Source organism: Panthera tigris, chromosome F3, assembly GCF_018350195.1.
Source record: "Panthera tigris isolate Pti1 chromosome F3, P.tigris_Pti1_mat1.1, whole genome shotgun sequence".
Classification (NCBI taxonomy): Eukaryota; Metazoa; Chordata; class Mammalia; order Carnivora; family Felidae; genus Panthera; species Panthera tigris.
Genome location: NC_056678.1, coordinates 66122817 through 66137556, shown reverse-complemented (window position 1 = coordinate 66137556; position 14740 = coordinate 66122817). Strand labels below are relative to the sequence as shown.

Sequence of the window (14740 nt, the reverse complement as noted above, 5' to 3'; positions counted from 1 at the left end):
AAGCATAATTTTGATTAAAAAAAGGCTTATTGTGGCGGGCATCTTGACCCCTTCAGAAATCTTTATTTTATTTTATATTTTGCTTTTTCCCGTCTGCCAGCAATTTCTTTTTCTGCATTGGCCGTGTCTTCATTGCTTTGGATTCTTCAAACTCTAATTCAGAAGCTTCTTTCTCATGGAAGTTTCCCTAGATTGCCCAATTGAAAGATCTTCCAGGATTGGAAAGATGGACCCAAATACGTTCATCTCTTCCTGCTCTGAAAAGTGATTACTGAGGCTTTTGCTTTTCTGTTTTTTTTTTTTTTTTTTCTCAGTTGCTTGAAAGCAGGATACAGGTGTTTGTACTGGTACCTGTGACCAAAATTCAGGGCCCGTTTTCCGTGGGTGTTGCAGTCTTGAAATCCTTAGTAAAACTTGGAGAGACTGTATTTTCATTTTGTACTGGCCCCACAAATTATGTAGTTGGTTTAGAGCAAGATGTTTGTCAGTAAATGTTGATTGAAATGAATCCATTGTCAAGTTGAATGATGCTTTCTTAATCTATTCCCCTTTGACATCACTGCATCGCCTGGCCATGTTCTTATTAAAACTCCTTCTGTCTCCCTGTGTCTCTCACCAAAGCTGAGGGAGGCAGGCGAAGGCTCCAGACTTCACAGTGATTGGGGTGCCTGTGCGTCTTCAGAGATTTTTCAAGAAAATAATAACACAGGAGATGTCTCTCGTCAGAATGAGGGCGGGGCTGGCCTGCGGTTCCCATTTCTCGGAGACTGTGTTGTGACTACGTGTGTCTTCGTGTTGTATGTACCCAGGGAAGAAATTCCCACTTTGAGTGGTCGGTCAGTAAGAGGACATGGGGACCGAGGACGGGCAGAGCTAAGGTAGAGAAGGAAGAGAGTGATCAGACACTACGTGTTTAGTTTTCTTTATTAGTTTGGCTTATAATTATTGTCATTGTTATTTACAGTTTTCCCCTCACTTTTTAAAATATGGATTTTAAAATTATCTACTTACTTTGAGACCCCTGTGGCCGAGCCCGTTGGGATGCGGGAAGCTGTTCAGGCACTGAGTTCACGCAGATGTCCGGCCGACACCTTCCCGTAGGTAATTGAGCAGATTGTGCAGATTTCTTAGTGGACGCGTGTCTCTCTTTATATGGGGGCATTTTCAAGTTAAGAGACAGGGTTCTGTGACCCTGTGCCCAGGCTGTACTCTTACCCATGAACAAGGTCTCAGGGTCAGGCCATCACCTTCTGCATCGTGTGCTCAGACGGCTTATACACCAAGTGTCTGGGGAGGAAGGCAGAATTTTACAGGGCTGTTTGGAGCCCTCTGTGATGAACTTCAAGGTTCCCTCACATGGCAGAAGGCCATAGGCGGTGGCCTCTATTGAAACGAAGAGGCTCATGTAAGGACTTGTCAGTTTCTAGCTCAAGTGCACGGTGCAAATAAATATACAGTAAAACCTTGGATTGCTAGTGACTTGTTCCACAAGGTGAGCAAACATTTCTGATAAAGTTTAACTTGATAAAAGAGTGATGTCTTGCAATATGAATAGTACAGGACGCCACGACGTCACATGATTACAACTGAGCCATTGGTTCTTGAAATTCACTTTGATATACAAGTGCTTTGGATTGCAAGCATGTTTCTGGAACATATTATGCTCTCAAACCAAGGTCTTACTGTATTTCCGATGTTTCCTATCTGGGAGGACTACTCTCCACTACTTTAATTTTGTGGTCACAATAGTTCTTGAACTCCTACGATGCCTTGGGCTAACTTGCCTGGCTGCTCACCCAATCTTCACCCAACTGTGTGTTGTGCCTCCGTGACACATTTCTTCTTTCTGTCCTTCCCTTGAGCCGAGCTTTTTCTCAGCCCAAGGCCGTTATAGTTACTCTTTCCTCCACCCGGGACATTCTTCATTCACCGTGATCTCCTATGGATGATTTTGGGACAGCTGTTGGCTCTGAGCTCAAGCATTGCCTTCGTGGAGAGGACTTCTGCGGTCAGTGTGGTCAAGGTGGCCACTTTATCTCCATCACATTCTAGTTGAACGTTCTTTATTTGTTTTGAATACTGGAGTTGGCTGCAATTCTCTCATTTGCTTTTAGGTCTTAGTGTCCTTTCCATCTAAAATGTGAGCACTGTGACATCATGTGTATTATCTGTCTTGATCACATGTGTGTCACAATGCCTAGATTGTAGCTAGACATATAGTGGGTGACTAAAATTATTTTTGTTGAGTGAACAAATGGTATAAACTTTGGCTTTCCAGGAAACATCTTAGAGACGCCAGTTCCCTATTTCGGCCGTAGGTTTTCAGGAACTGACATGTTTCCATTGTGCTGGTGTCGCTGAAGGATGCAGACTGATCATTGATATTGTGCAAATTGATATCGTGGTAAGATATATTACATATTGTGGCAATATGGTCACTGGAAGCTCTCTCTTTCTTTCAGGTTATTGTCTTTATAAGTGTGGCTAGACCCTAAACTGCCGATAGAAAGGAAGGAAGGAGGGAGGAGATATCAGTAAATCTGGTCAGAGTCCTTTATACTGTAGGCAAAGACCCCCGTTAACCACAAAGGTTTGCTCTGGGTTTCTCTGCTGCTGAATTGTAGTGAAGCTGAGGGAATCTCTTAGGGAAGGATGATTGTGGAACACAGCAATTTTCAGGAAACTCTGGGTTCCTGAACATGATACCCTAACATGTCCTCGCTCTACTTGTCACAAGATACTGTAGTTGAGAAGTGAGTGTATATTTGGGTGAGGCACAAGATATACCCCCAAAGAAGACGGATCTGGGCCACCTATACACATGCATCCTCTTCCCCCAAATTGGCATAAGTGGGTTCAAAGAGAGCCCTGAGGGTGTATGACCACGTGGCCAGAAATGCCAGGAATTAGGGAGGTTTTAAGGATTGGTTCAGGAGGTTGTCAGAAAAGCTCTGTGTCATCCCTGTGGTGTAGACCTTTGGGCTGGGTAGTTTAATAGAATTTAAGCTACAGGGTGAGGATCTGGTTAGTATCCAAGACCAAAGTGTGCCACTAAATCACCCCAGACGAGAATTGTCACCTAGTACTGTTAACCATGTCTTTCTGGCTGAAACCCTGAAACATAAGCTTATTTCTATAAAGGGCCAGGGTGGTGTTTTCAATAGTTCAGGATAACACTTTCCATCCCATGAGCTATGAAACCAGGAAGGAAATCTGCTTTGCTGTTGGTACAAACCCAGAGCTTACTGTATTCTGTTATGCACACAAATGCAGTAGAAACACTAGGTGATCTTTTGAAAAAAGAAATGAAGGCACTACTCTGGGTTGTTACTGACTTCTCCAGAAGTGGTAGCGATTGTTGGAGCTTCAGTAGGACGGGAGGGATCGGTACATGCTGGGCCAGGCCTGGCGGAGCTCAGGAGTCCTATGCCTTTGGCCAACCATGACTGGAAGGATGCCCATCTTCCATCTTTCACCTAATGCATGGAGAAAGGTCAGCATGTGCACCACTTGATTAGGTGGAGTGAGGTAAAGTGGGACAGAGATCCAGTCTCCGAGAATATCCCCTGCGGGGGAAGAAAGATATTTGTGCACAACCTGCTTTGGAGCCTGCGTTCGGGGGGAGAGGCCATGTTGAAGGCTTCTTCGGGTTACCCACAGGAGGGGCCTATAGATTTTGGGGACTTGGACTTTGCCCCTAAGGAATTAAAATTAGTTTATGATCTTTCCTTTGTTGACTCCTCCCCCTCTCTCACTTTCTTCTGTAAATGGGCCCGTCGTTTGTTGGTTCTTAAGATCTAAACTTTCTTCTCTTTGCTTCATCATTGTTCCTGAACAGTGAGGCAGCAACTTACACATAGAACATACATGATAGTGGAGGGCTGGGAGGCAGACAGTAAGCAAATAAAATACTTCATGGGAGACAGCAACATCTAGTAGGATCCCAGACTGATTTGGGGAAGGAAATCAAAGAGGAAAATGGGCTACTTTGCAAAGATGGTGGACTGAATGGGCCGCTCTGAGAAGGTGGCTTTGGGGAGAAGACCTAAAACAGGAACAAGAACCATGCCACGCAGTGTCTGGGAGGAGCGCGTGCATTCCAAGCAAAGGAACGAGACGAAAGCAGGGTTGTACTGGCTGTGTTCTGGAAACTCCCACATGGCTGGCTACGATGGAATAAATAGGGGAACATGGCAGGAGGTGAGGCCCGTGAGTTGGGGTCAGATCATAAAGGGGCCTCACAGGCCACTCCACCGGGACTGAAAGTCGTCGGAGAGTTCAGAATGAATGAAGAGCAGCTATTGGGTAAAGGGAGATGAACTGGTAAGCACAGGTGGTGTGTGGCCTCAACATTGGATGACTACAAAATGGCACCCACTTGCATGCCCACTCACAGCAGTGACCCTGGTCGGCTTGTCTGCATGGCACTAATTGAAAGTATGCCTCACCCATGCTCACAAACCGTTGTTCAGCATTGCTTACCAAGTGGCACCGAGCCAGTTGCCCTCTCCAGTTCACGCCCCCCATTGGCTAACTGTCTGTGGCCCACGGGGTTGCTTGGAACAGCTTCGGGACTTCCACTGCTGCTGGTACCCAATGCCTCCAACCAGTTGTCCGGTGCCTGTACAGAGGGGTGTTCCACGTGGAGGCAAGGGCGATGACTCCCTCCCAGTTCTTTGTCTCAGCTGATAGTTCCAAATTGGCTAGTTACATCATCGCAGCGAAGGAAATCGTATAGGTTACGGGGGAGTCACATAAATTCAGCATGAACTCAGTACGTTTGAAGACGTAGAAAGTATTCTTAATCTCTATCACAATAAAACTATCACCCATGTATTAGTAGTGACATCTTTGCTTACCACTGAGATGCCGTATGTGCCTCAGAACCCATTTTTACATTTAAGGGGAAAAAAAGGAAATTCCCATGGGAGAGGTAGTTGCTTCCATTTCCTGTGTCAAGACAAAAGTAAGCTACCAATATTCTTTAAATGAAGAACAACGATTTTCAAAATGTGAAATGAAAGTGGGACTCCTGGGGGGCTCAGTTAGTTAAGCCTCCGACTCTTGGTTTCTGCTCAGGTCACGATACCGGGGGCTTGTGAGTTTGAGCCCCGCATTGGGCCCTGGGTTGACAATGCAGAGTCGGCTTGGGATTCTCCTCTCCCTCTCTCTCTCTCTGCCCCTCCCCTGCTAGGGCACGCTCTCTCTCTCTCAAAATAAATAAATAAATTTTAAAAATGTGTTTAGTTACAAAGCGAAATATGTTTGAATATTATAGTATATATTTAACCTTTTATTGATTTTAATGAGTGGTAGTGTTAGATACATGCATATCTACTGATTATAGTTTCATTTGTGCGCACGTCTATTTGCGTAAACAGGCAAGACTGAACAAAAGGCATAATAAGCCAGGTTATCACAGAAAAACTATACACTAAATCAAATATAGGAAAGATTATTTACCAATAATAATCTCCACATAATAACCAGGTGGAAAAAGGGTCCTACGGTTAATCATTGTAGATGGTCACACATAATAACGAAGCACTAAGAAAGTTGGGAAGTGTGTTCCAACAAGATGATTGAGTCAAAATTTTAAAAAGGAGAAGTAACTCTTCAAACCCAGTTTTCATATCCCTGGAGACATATTTTAGATATCTCTGAAATATATTAATTATATTATTTTAAATATGTTTTATTAAATTATAATTTCTGTCATATTAAATACTAGGAACTTCTGTATAATAACTGTCATGAATGTTGTAATGTATAAACTTAACCAATGCTAACAGACTAAGTAAATACCCCACAATGATAGTGTAATAGCTCCTCGCAAGTTAAAGAATGATGATTTCATTAAAAAACATTAAAATCAGTATGGCAGTTACAGACTTGAAACCCCCCTGGTAAAATAATTAGATTTTTATTCTCGGGTATACTCAGCTGAGTCTTCATTTCTTTAATCCTTGTTCTTATTCATATTTTTATTCTTAGTGATTTCCTTCCTCCAGTTTTATTACAGAAGAAAATATAAATAAAAAATCGAAGTGCTACCATTTTATTAAAGGAGAAACACACAAACACAACTTTATGTAAACTCCTAGGCAATTTTCCTCTTGGATTTGCCTTCCTAGGGTTTCATTAATTTTACTAATTCCAAATATTTTCTGCTCCATAATTAGTTGTGTATTTAATGCTTAAATATAGAAAGATTGTGAGGGTTTAATGTTTGGGGAAAACAGTTTGATGCATTTCTGTTGTCACTAAGAGGGCTTCAAGCCATTCGGACTTGAAGCCGGTGTGCATTTTAGTGAGATTTTCCATCCACACACAAGAACCTCCCTGGACAATAAGAGTACACGTATCAACAGGTTGAAATTCCAACTTAGGCAAGGAAGCAGGTGAGGATCAGATGTGAAGCCTTCCTTCCCGATGCCCTGTGGTCCCCTCTTGTCCCCTGTTGTCCCCTGCAGATCTCTGCTCTGAGAGTGGCCAGAGGGAGCCTCCAGATACCTGTTGGTACTGCAGGTGACTCCGAGGCGGATTCCCTTCCCTGACAAGGACGGGAACCGCGGGGAGGCTTTGACCTGACGAGAGATAGACTCTGAACTGTTTTTCAGAGGATCATCCTGACCGTTTTGTGGCAAACAGACGTGGGAACAGGGGCAAGGGTGGAAGTAGCAATGTGCGTGTTCAAAACACATTTAGGAATCACTCTGGGTTTTTTTGTCCCGAGAAGCTGGAATCCTAGTCACAATTACGATGAACTAAGAGAGGTAGGAATAGGAAAGGAACAGAGTTGGAGTACAGACTGAGAATTTGGTTTGGGATGTTTAATTTGAAATGCCCGGGGGGCACCTGGGTGGCTCAGTCGGTTGAGCGTCCGACTTGGGCTCAGGCCATGATCTCGAGGTCTGTGAGTTCGAGCCCCGTGTCTGGCTCAGGGCTGACGGCTCGGAGCCTGGAGCCTGCTTGGGATTCTGTGTCTCCCTCTCTCTCCGCCCCTCCCCCATTCGCTCTCTCCCCTTATTTAAAAAAAAATTATTTTTATTTTTTTCTTTAAATTTGAAATGCAGAGAGTATGATCAGAGGGCTGGAAGCCAGTGCTAGGGCTGTGGGGCAGAAGCAGGTTCTCTGTGCTGTGGGCTGGGCTGGGGGCAGGAGGGAGGGAGTGGCATTTTTTCCTGCTGGATTACGAGAGACGTGGTAGAGATTTCACCGAAACTGAGAGCTGGCTGACTCGTGGGGGGACTCCAAGCCGAAAAATTACAGGCCCCCAGATGGGCAATACTTCAGTTTTGAATGTTGTGGGATTCCAAGTATTTTGGAAATACCAGCAATGCCATTCAAAGCCGGGTGCAAGGAACCGGATGAGAGCAAGAAACGTTGTTACTTATCTCTGACAAAAGAAGCATAGAAACTGAAAGCAAATTCATAGAAAATTTTACAACAATTCAACTGAGTAATTTTACGTGTGTTAATCTAACAGTTAAGACAGGAAAAGTTCTTGTGCGTCCTTTTGATTTCGAGTTTACGTCATTCATTTTCATTGTATTTTACAAAGTCGCCGGCACATAATAAATTTTGGGGGAAATTAGTCTTTTGCCTCAGAGAGATTGAAAAGCACAGTCGTAGAATTGTAAGGGAGCACTTGGCCATAAAATAGACTGGAAACAAAGGTCTTTGCGGGTCATGTTGCATTATTTGGATGTGATCTCATGAGAAATATACTTGAAAAAACTCTCAGAAACATTTAAAAATTCTGTTTTTACATTTATTCATTTTTGAGAGACAGAGCACAAACAGGGGCGGGGGCAGAGAGAGAGGGGGAGACACAGAATCCGAAGCAGGCTCCGGGCTATCAGCACAGAGCTGGACCCGGGCCCCAAACCCACAAACTGAGATCATGACCTGAGTCAAAGTCCAAAGCTCAGCCAACTGAGCCACCCAGGTGCCCGTTTATCTCAAGCATGTGTTAAAATTCACTAATGCACTAACAAGTAAGTCAGCAAGTGGTTCAAACCCTAAAGAGTGTGAGTTTCAGGGATGTTGTGGCTCCGGGAGGAGAGACCAGTCTGGGAACCAGAATATTTACAAAGTCAGGGTGGTTGCAATTTTGTTTCAAATGTTCATGAAAATACTGTGGCCAAGTGGGTTTTTGGTTTTGGTTTCTTACAAGAAAGTCTGCAGGGGGATGATCTGAGGTGCAGGTGTGCAGACACTAGGTCAGAAGAAGAAAAACAGAGAAGCCGCTTCAACTGGAAATGGGGTAACAGGCTGGCTAACAGGCAAGCAAACAACGGGGCCGCCCTGAGTCCTGAAAGAACGCAGCTTCTGATTTTCAACATCCCCCCGGGGGTTCCCCCTCGCAAGCTGCGGGCAGATCATGCGGGTGACCCACTTCACCCATTTCTCACTTTGAGGCTGTTTTATTTTACTTTTTGACCCGGGCAGGAGTGTTTGGTCGGGATGAGCTACAAGGTTTCATTTGAGAAAGATAAGGGGGTCTGCGCCGTCGGGGATGGAGTCAAGGACGTGTTTTCAGGGGTTCCTGTGTGAGTTGAGGGCTCAGCTAGAGCAAGGAGAGAAGGTAAATCCTGGCCACACTCTCGAACCCAAACCAGAAGTGAAGCCGCACGCTTCTGGGTCAAAAGCCAGTTTGCTTCAGGACTAGGAAGAAACCCCGTCTGTGCGCCTTGGTTCCCTCGTCTCCGGACCTTGGCGGGGGTCATGCCAACGGTTACGGGGCAGGGTTGTGACTGTGAATTAAAGAGGGACAGGGCTAGGACTCGGGGAGTCCACGTGTCGGGAGCCTTCACTAATGTGGGGGATGCGGAATAACATCCTTCCAAGAGCCACGTCTCCCGGGAAGCCCTCGGCAGTGGCGCGGGCACCAGCCCTGCCCAGTCCTGCCGCATCAGCTCGGGAAGGGCACCGTGCGGGCAGGGGCCCCGCAGCACAGCGAACCCGCCTGCGCTCCACTTTGTCTGGAGACCATTCGGACCCTCTCTCTTTTTAGTTTCTATTTTTTTCTATTTAAGGTTTATTTATTTTAAGAAAGACAGAGAGAGGAGGGGAAGGACAGAGAGAGAAGGAGAGAGAGAATCCCAAGTAGGCTCCGCACGGTCAGCGCAGAACCCAACGCGGGGCCCCGACCCACCAACCGTCAGACCATGACCTGAGCTGGAATCAAGAGTCAGATGCTCAATCGACTGAGCCGCCCAGGCACCCCCTGACCCTCTTGTTAAATGTCCCGGGTTACTGAAAAATCCAGCTTAAGTAACCTCAAGAAGGAAGTGGTGAACTTCTGGCTAACAAGGCATGTGTGAATTTGGGCTACAACTTGGGGAAACAAGGGCTGTAACTACAAACACACCTGGAGCTAGGGCACTTCTAAGGTTGTATGGCCTTAAATAGCATTCAAGGACAATTGACCAACGATGCGCCCCTCCCCCCCTTTTTTGGCTTATCATGTCTCTGTATCATCCAGAGGCAAAAAAGGCTTTACATCATTGAAAACACAAAAGAGAAACTCTCTCACCCGACCCCAATAGGGTCAGACAGTTGGTTGATTAATTCAAAAAAGTCTGTCAGGGCAGAAAAGTGGGGGAAAAAAATGATGCTGATATAATTGAAATGCTTTATGTCAGCTCAAAATGCTGAAATATACACTTATTTATAAATATTTTCATTTAGGGTTAAGGCTGTTACTTTCAGTATTGGCCCCTTTAGAGCCTACGTAGCAGAAGTCCACCCGTAATTCATTAGAAAACTTGTCATGAATTTACAGATGAACAGGAACTTAGAGACTTGCAAAATAATCTGAGCAAATAACACTTGTAGATTTTCATGATTTCCTTTTCTTCTATGATGTTCTTGCTCATACTCAATTTTTCCAGAAGACTCCATCTAGGTGTATTAGAAATGAATAACTTTTATTGCGGTCATACTTCACCAGGTTCTACTACAAATTACATTCCACAAGCAGAATACTTGGAGTAATAAATAGAACCATCACAGACGGTTTTGGGACGGACAGACAGACAATTTCACTTGTAAGGGCTGAAACATACACACACCCCAGAAAGTAACATAACAGACATAAGCGTTTATTATACTAAGGGAATGAGCCAGGGGACTTTCCATAGGGAAGAGAGTATGTTTGTTACATAAAAACATAAAATCATGTTCCCTGTTTTAATTGTATGATGTAATTTGCACAGTCATACGATTAATGATAAGTGTTTTTCCTTTGGGTGATGAAACACAATTTGAACAAATCAAGAGATTAAAAAATTTTTTTAATGTTTATTTATTTTTGAGAGAGAGAGAGAGAGAGAGCATGAGTAGGGCAGGGGCAGAGAGAGAGAGGGAGGCACAGAATCCGAAGCAGGCTCCAGGGTCAGAGCTGAGAGCACAGAGCTCGACGCAGGGCTTGAACTCATGAATGGCAAGACCATGACCTGAGCCAAAGTCGAATGCTCAACTGACTGAGCCACCCAGGTGCCCCTGGGAGATTTTTATTCTAGTATGAGTTGGGTCACTGGGCAGAAAAAAAGGTTTAATTAACAGTAATCAGCTCTCCCAATCAGAAGACAAGCTCTGTGTTCACTAGATAATTCACATATACATAGGGAAAAACAAACAAACAAACAAACAGTGGTTCAGATGGAAAAAAAAATCCAAGGCTCATCAGTTTGAAGAGTTTTAAATACCATCGCAAATTACATGGCTTGAAATAATAGATTTAAAATAATAAAATAAAATAATAGATTTAAAATCAGTTCTATTTAGTATTTGTAGGTCCAATTATTACAAATAAAGTGTTAGGTTCATGTAAGTTTCACGTTATGACCATTGCAGGGTCGGCCAGCTGCAAGATCTGGGCCATTTCCAACTGTGGCCATCTTTCAATTTGAGTATTATCTGCCCTTAGAAAAAATTATGCTTTTTTCTTTTGGCCAAGTGTGAATTTTTTTTTTTAATTATTATTTTTTTTAACCAGGTGTTGGACAATGTAGCCTGTAGATTCACTCATGTTTTATTTTTTGTTTTTTTTCTGGAATGGGAGCAAAGAAACAGGGAATAGTGGTCCCGGTCCTTGGAAACACTGTCCACGTCAGGACTGGATTGGTAAAAAGACAGAGAAAGCGTCCCGCCTTTGATTTCTCCTGTAACTTCCCTCGTTAATTTTAGGGTTTTTTGTTAGATCACTTTGGTGGCTCCAGGGCTTTCCCAAAAATCTTCTCGGGGCAGACTTCACCTCCTGATTCCTCAGACTGTAGACCAGAGGATTGAGCAGGGGAGTGACCACAGTGTAGGTCACTGCCACCAACTGATCCTTGTCTGAGGCAGACTTGGATCTGGGCCTCAGGTAAGCGATGGAGGCACAGCCGTAGTGCACGAAGACTACCGCGAGGTGGGAGACGCGTGTGGCAAAGGCCTTCCCTTCCCTTCAGCCGAGGGGATCTTCAGGATGGTGTTAACGATGAAGCCACAGGAGATCAGAATCAGCAGGAAAGGCGCCATGATCACCAGAATGCTTTGGCTGAATGGAGCTGGTTCTTTCACATGGGTGTCTGCACAGGCCAACTTAATGACGGGCGCCATGTCACAGAAATAGCGGTTGACTCTGTTGGGACCACAGAAAGTCATGTCACAGATGAGTTTGGTGGCCAGCAAAGCAATGAAGAAGCCTGTGACTCCGGACAGGGAAACCAGCCCCAACCCTACCCTCTTGTTCATGATGAGCATGTGGCTCATAGGGTGGCAAATCGCCACCTAACGATTGTACCCCATCGCAGCGATGAGAAAGCAATTGGTGCAGGCAAAGCCAAGGAAGAAGAACTGCGTGGCACAGGCCACAGAGGAGATGCCCTTGGTGGCTGAGAGCAGGTGGGCCAGCAGCTAAGGGATGATGCCAAGAGTGTCGCAGGATTTGAAGAAGGAAAGGATGAACAGGAACCCATACATGGGAGGGTGTAGGGTCCTGCTGCAGCGGATGACAGCCATGGTGGTGGCATCAGCCAACAGGATGGTCACGTACAGGAGAAGAAAGAGGACAGACAGCAGCAGTTGGAGTGCCCCCAGGCTAGAGAAGCCCACCAGGGTGAACTGGGTAACCACGGTGGTCCTGTTGTAGCCTTGCGTCTGGATGACTTCTTTCTGTGAATGAGTTTGGGAGAGACAAAATGATAACCATCTGTGTAATAAGAACATTCTCCCAGTGCATTCACTTTCAGTATCATATTTCCCGGCTCAGAATATTGATAGATCTCTCTCTCTCTCTCTCTCTCTCGCAACAAAGATATTCCTTTTGACAATTTTTAGAAGAAATTTTTAATCTCCAGTAATGGGAGAATGATTATATTAGAGAAATACACAACGGTTAAAAGAACCAACCACAGAAGCAAGTTTGATATTTCCAAAGGCTATATGAGGTTTTGAGAACATTCTCCTACTGTAAGAGAAAAAGCAAGATATGAAGCCATATTTATAATAAGATTAGAGGTGATTTGGTTTTGCTTTCTATTTTTATGTTTTCCAAATATTTAACGAGAAACATATTTTAAATTGATGATTCTAAATATACTTCACTTTTATGTAGCCCAGAATATTTCCACCTCTTTTTGGCTACTGTCCAAACAGAAATAAGAATACTTTGCTACTTCTGAATGTGGTGCTATTATTTTTCCTAAATAAAAAAATGGCTTTTAGGGGCGCCTGGGTGGCTCAGTCGGTTAAGCGTCCGACTTCGGCTTGGGTCATGATCTTGTGGTCTGTGAGTTCAAGCCCTGCGTCGGGCTCTGTGCTGACAGCTCAGAGCCTGGAGCCTGCTTGGGATTCTGTGTCTCCCTCTCTTTCTGCCCCTCGCCCACTCATGCTCTGTCTCTCTCTCTCTCTGTCAAAAATAGATAAACATTAAAAAAAATGGCTTTTAGGGGCGCCTGGGTGGCTCAGTCGGTTAAGCGGCTGACTTCGGCTCAGGTCACGATCTCACGGTCCGTGAGTTCGAGCCCCGCGTCGGGCTCTGTGCTGACAGCTCAGAGCCTGGAGCCTGTTTCAGATTCTGTGTCTCCCTCTCTCTCTGACCCTCCCTCGTTCATGCTCTGTCTCTCTCTGTCTCAAAAATAAATAAACGTTAAAAAAAAAAATTAAAAAAAAATGGCTTTTGAAATATCTACATATCTAAATTATGCATGTAATTTATAACATCTGCCAGTGCACATGATTATTGGTAGCCGTCGTAATGGATGGCCTGTCCTCTGACAACAGGCAGTCGTCGTAGATGGCCTGCTAGGAAGGGGGCAAGCAAGAAAGCATGTCGGTGACCAAATACAATCAGCAGATGGGTGCAATGATAAAGGCGAACATTATTATTATTATTTTAAGTTCAAGAGCAATTCCTGGTGGAGAAGAGTCTGAAAATCCAACTCATCATTCGATCTCCATCAGAAGGCACCTTGGGGAGTTGGGAATGGGGGTGGGGAGGTGAGGGGAAGGCAGATTTCTCTTGCTGTGATGAGGAAATGCATTTCCACTGTTCCCGTTGAACGCGGCTGTTTATGGCACTTTCGTTATCAGAGGCAGAGCAGTGACCTCACAGGCCCTGGTTTCCTTCAGGCGAAGGACCATCTCTCCAGTGCTCTCTCCACATCACACCCTTGGAGATCTTTCTACCGGCGCATAGTTAAGACAGCCCCTATTTCACACTGCAGTAACATGCAGAGCCCCAATCATCTCACTTTCAGAACCAGTTCAGAAATTTAGGAGAAACCAGGTTTACGCGTACCCCTCGGCATCTCTCAGCTTGTTGGCCTCTCCAACGGCTGTACGTGGAAGGAGTGGCTTCACCTGATGCACTTGTACAGGTTCATTCTTTATCATCTCTGCCGAGGCTCCTTCGCTTAGGTGGTTCCACCCACCTGCCGTCAGGACCCTTCCCCTTCGTGTGGCACTTTGCAGAAAACAAGAGGGTTTCACATAAGCCTCACCACCCGGGAGACAGCACAAGTGTCTTTGTGTCCTTGTTACAGGCCACGTGAGTGCACGAAGTGCTTTCTCCTGAGCAGAGTAACCTGGAAGGATCCTCATCTTTGCACTTACGGTGTTAAATTGAACTCATCTCCTATGTTTGGCTCCCTCTATAGATTATTAGCTTCTGTTTACAGGCCGGGATGACTTTTTTTATTAATAGCTGAATCCCTAGCATAAAGTGTGTGTCATAGGCTCAACATTTTTTGTCTGAATCGAATAGAAAACAGCTAAATAAGATGCTCGAGTAGTAGGGTCAGTGGCAAAATTTAAATCTTTGAGCTTCTAATCGACTTTCTCCTCTCTGTATCTTATGCCACTGCCATTTTATGTCAGAATCTGCCCCCCACTTTTTCCACGGGACTAAAGCAAGCATGATCCCATGCTGCTCACTCAAGTAAAACTCCTTTTGCCGTTTCTGACTTTTCTGGAATAATCTGATTGTAATTTTAAAATTTTCTTCAATTATCAAATTTTATATTTTTATAAAATATATTATTTTTTATAAATAATATATATATTATTTTTTATAAATAATATATATTATTTTAAAATATATATTTTATATTTTAAATAAAATATATTTATTTTTTAAAATATATTTGTTTTTGAGACAGAGAGAGAGAGAGAGAGAGCGCAAGCAGGGGAGGGGCAGAGAGAGAGGGAGACACAGAATCTGGAGCAGGCTCCAGGCTCTGAGCTGTTG

At 44.4% G+C, this 14740-nt stretch overlaps 1 pseudogene; it reads right to left on the bottom strand.

Annotated features, from left to right (window-relative positions):
* Window positions 1–3983: 3983 nt before the first annotated feature.
* LOC122235771 lies at window positions 3984–13887 on the bottom strand (annotated as a pseudogene).
* Window positions 13888–14740: the final 853 nt, after the last annotated feature.